Source organism: Rattus rattus, chromosome 18 (assembly GCF_011064425.1).
Source record: "Rattus rattus isolate New Zealand chromosome 18, Rrattus_CSIRO_v1, whole genome shotgun sequence".
NCBI lineage: Eukaryota > Metazoa > Chordata > Mammalia > Rodentia > Muridae > Rattus > Rattus rattus.
In genome coordinates, this window is record NC_046171.1 from 33612509 (window position 1) to 33617329 (window position 4821).

The 4821-nt window shown below is 39.4% G+C and overlaps 1 pseudogene; it reads left to right on the forward strand.

Moving 5' to 3' along the window:
* LOC116886961 overlaps positions 1 to 2623 on the forward strand; it is a 25237-nt pseudogene extending 22614 nt beyond the window's left edge.
* The last annotated feature ends 2198 nt before the right edge of the window (positions 2624 to 4821 follow it).

Consider the following 4821-nt stretch of genomic DNA (forward strand, 5'->3'; position numbering starts at 1 on the left):
AAATACTTAGCAAGTTTCATAGACATCCAACTCGTTCCTGATAAATAAATAAGTTTTATTTTTCAATTTTAAAACAGCCAATTCTCATAGGTTTTAATCGATAACTAACAGACAATTCAGAAAATTACCAAATACGAACCTAGCATATTAAGAGATATTGTTTAGACAGGATAAAGAACAATATGAAGTTATTAACCAAAGTCTCTTCCCAATGACGAGGTAAATGACTACACACAAAATTTCAGTTTTTAAAAACGGCAAGTCTGAATTTAGCGAACGAAATAAATGTGTTTGAAGAGAACAGGATATATTCTTGGTAGTTCTGTTAGTGTTTTCTGAGCACAGATTTTGGCCAGAAAACTTAAAGCTTACCATATTATTTTCCAAGAAGGCGATAGCATTCAAAATGTGCTTGCATTTGAGTCTATAAAATGCATTTGAAGCATAACTATTACAGACTTTTGGAAGGCAAACTTTATCTCCAATCTGATATCCAACAGGGAATATTGGACTTCAGATTTAAATGAGATTATCTTGAAATCTGATCTTTGTTAAAATGGCATTTACTGGAAGATTGGACATCCTGTCACATTATATAAAGTCGTAACATTTCTAATGTCATGCCAAGTTCCCCCGTGCACATTCTCTGTCTCGGTGCACATGGAGGGGAATTGCAGCAGACATTGGCAGTGCTAAGCTGTTTTAAATCCCTCACTGAACTTTAAGAAGTTGTAAGTTCTATCTGTGAGGGTGGGTTTAAAAAAAATAGTGTATTTAGATTGCTGGACATGATGTTAATCTTTGTTTTAGCGTTTTATTGTATCCCAAATTGGAACAAATCAGAAAAGATAAACCTTTATGGGGCTACAGTTATTTCTTGTAAGACACTTGCTAGTAAAATTGTTCTCTGCTTTCATTTATTTTTATTTTTAGTTTAAAAGCTAAAGCCAAGCCAGGAAGAGGAAGACAGGACAAAACCCCTCAAATCAAAGTAAACATTCCTGCAGCAGAGGTCAGTGGTATGAAATAAAGCGTATAGCAGTGCATGGTGCTGGAGAGGCAGGATGCTGTACACGATCTCTTCCTGCCTATCTTGGATTGTCTGTCTTGTGGACATTCCTGCAGAGAGACAGATTCTATCAAAGAAAACATTTTCTATACTTACCTTCCAAATATGTGCTTCATGTGGAATATGTTTCTTTTTTCTTCCATTTCACAGATGAAAAAGAAAATTATGAATGATATTCAGGCCTTGCCCAGTCATTCATGGGTTTATTCTAATTGAAAAAAAGTTGAAGGATGAAATTTGAGTCATTTATATTTCACTCTATATCTGCGTTATCAGAACCTCTGGAGTTTTTAAGCATGTGGGAAAGAGCTGTGGAAGCCAGTTATGATACCCGGGCCTATAATCCAGCGCTTGGGAGACCAAGGTAGAAATATTCTTGTGAGTTCATGGCCAGCATAGCCTAGAGAAATTACCTTTGTTTCAAGGGAAAAAAACATCACTGTGATGTTTTTATAAAGGTTATTTATTTTTATGCAAATTTCTGGTAGAGTAAAATGTGCTTCAGAAGCTTTAAAAAGAGGTACACTTGACATAGTTTTTGCTTCAAGAAGCAGATGGCCAAAGTGGTTATTAAATGTTTATGCTAATTTTGTGTTTTTAAATTAGCTACAAAAATATAGAGGATGATAAAAAAAAAAGAGTAAAACACATTGCTTAAAATAATTTTACTAGTGGAATTCATGTGGAGGTCGGAGTGAAAGCAGGTGTGAGTAGAAGCCACAGGAGTCACAGCTGCCAATGTGTTTGAGTCCATAGGAAAGTTCGGCCTGACATTAGCAGTTGCAGGAGGTGTGGTAAACTCTGCTTTCTGTAATGTAGATGCTGGGCACAGAGCTGTCATCTCCGACCGATTCCATGGCATACAGGACATTGTGGTAGGGGAACAGACTCACTTTCTCATCCCTTGGGTACAAAAACCAATTATCTTTAACTGCCGCTCTGGACGGTGGACTGACTGTACAGGTCACCACTGGTCGCAAAGACTTGCAGAACCTCAACATCACACTATGTATCCTCTTCCAGCCAATGGCCAGCCAGCTTCCTGGTATATTTACCCCAGCATTGGTGAGGACTTTGATGAGCAGGTGCTGCCACCTATCACCTCAGAGATCCTCAAATTAGTGGTGGCTCGATTTGATGCTGAAGAATTGATTTCCCAGAGAGAGCTGGTCTCCAGGCACGTGAGCGAGGATCTGACAGAGCAATCAGCAACATTTGGGCTCATCCTGGATGACATGTCCCTGACACATCTGACCTTCCGGGAAGGAGTTCACTGAGGCAGTAGGAGCCAAACAGGTAGCTCAGCGGGAAGCGGAGACAGACAGGTCTTTGGTGGAAAAGGTTGAGCAGCAGAAGAAGGCAGCGATCATCTCTGCTGAGGGTGACTCCAAGGCAGCTGAGCTGCTTGCCAACTTGCTAGCCACAGCACGTGGTGGCCTGATTGAGCAGCAAAAGCTGGACGCTGCTGAGGACATTGTACATCAGCTCTCCTGCTCTTGGAACATCACCTACTGACCAGCAGGTCAGTCGATGCTCCTCCAGCTTCCCCAGTGAGGTCAACCAGGCCATGGCCTCTTTCTTTCTGAATGATACTTTCCTTCTGCCTCACCCCAGAAATCACTGTGAAATTTAATGATTGGCTTAAGGTGAAGGAAATAAAACTAAAATCACTTTAAAAATTAATAATTTTACTCAAGTCTAGTTTGAAAAAAAAAAGTCAATAGCCAGAAGACCAAGAAAACTACACATGCTTATAATCATAGAGCATCGTACATATTTTCCATTAAGCCAAGTTGAAAAGTAACTTCAGTGAGTAAATCAAGTATTACTAATATTTGATTTAAATGGATTACTTAAGACAGATAATTATTCTGCGATCCACTACAAGGATAAGAAATGGGAACTAAATAAAAGTAGTCATTGATAAATAAACGTAGTCATTAGTAGAGTAACCGCAAATAAAAGTGGAACACAAACCATTGGGAATAAATACAGGTATTCCATCATTAAAATCACTATTATAATTCAGTCATGTTGCTCCTAACCAAATTAAAAGGGTCCTTTTTTTTTTTTTTCGGAGCTGGGGACCGAACTCAGGGCCTTGTGGTTGCTAGGCAAGCGCTCTACCACTGAGCTAAATCCACAACCCCAAAAGTGTCCTTTCTAAGAAGGTCATTTCCCTCTTCTCTTACATCTCACGCTAAGTAAATGATAAGGACTAACTTTGATTTGGTTTTGATTCTTTTCCTCTTTTTCCACATGTGAACCAATTTCGTGTTTGAACATGTTGCTTAAAAGCCCATGGATCAGATAACGGCTGATTGGAGTGGGCTGAGCTATGTCAAGCTACTAGAAGAGAGCAAGCCTGGTGGGTCTGAGCCGTCTTCACGTGAGAGTGTGTTCTGGAAAGATGATGGCGTGAGTCTTCCTTCACCGCTCCTGCCTTTGAAGAAGAGGGGAATGGAAAACATCACTTTTTGATCACGAGCTTGCAAACAAATTCTAACCAGATAGCTATTTTTTTTCCAGCTTTGTTATTTTCAAACATTATAGTCTTTTTACTCTGGTCTGTTCAGCATCTAACTAATTTTTTTCTAAGATCTTGGAAAATGGAAAGAGAAGTTATTTTAATAGTGTCTGCTCTATTTTTTCGAAATATTCATTTCTTTTGGAAAACATTAAAGCTAAGAAGGCAAGGGGAGTTGGGAAGACACAAGGACTTGACCTTGGTTTCAAGAAAAGTAAACTTGTGATGTCATGATTGCCCTTTATTAAACACTTCCAGGATGCCTTGGTGACATCGACATTAGCCAATGACATCTTCTAACACTGGAATTACCCAACAATTCCAAGTGCTCTCTATGTGAACAGGGTAAACAGTCTCAAACAAACATTCTCTACAAAAGCATAACTATGGAAACAGTCATTGGAAAGCAAAAGGGTAGTGTCTGAGGATCCAGGGGTAGGCCTTGCTGATGGACCCGGTCCGCACATCGTCGGTGACTGAGTTCCTCCAGAAGCTTATAGCTGTATTACATGTGAAATGCATTTGGCACATCGCAAAACCGTTATCTAAAAAGAAACCATGAGCCTCAGGACTGCAAACAAACTGAGCTACGATAAAGGAATTAGATATGAAAAGAAAATAATGTTTATGGATGCACACAAGTATAACTTTGCATTCCGTCAGAAAAACTAATTTTTCAACGGTATGACAAGAAGACTTGCTTTCTGCTTTTCAAACTATCATGAAATATACCATAATTTTGAAGATGTAAGGATCATACACACACACACACACAACACACACACACACACACACACACAGACACACACTCAGTATATCTTTGCTTGCTAATATTATGGGTGTATATGTGATTAACAAGAAATACTGTTTCCTAATTGTTAAGTGCTCATTTCTTTAACTAAAAATATTTTCTTAAAGGATTAAATTTTTTGCGGCCCGGAGATTAAGTCAGAAAAGTACACAGGCATGAGGACCAAGTTTAATTTCTACACTCCCCATAAAAAAGTGACGAGTCTTACGGTCATCATCCTTGGTTTGGGAAGGTAGAGACATCCCAGGTTAACTAGCAAGCTCCAAAGGCGAGGGAGCGAGGGAGCGAGGGAGCGAGGAAGCCGAGCGAGGGAGCGAGGGAGCCGAGCGAGGGAGCGAGGGAGCGATTTTATCTCAAAAAGCAAAACCAAAACAAAACAAACAAACAAACAAAAGGTAAAACAAGGTAGAGTGT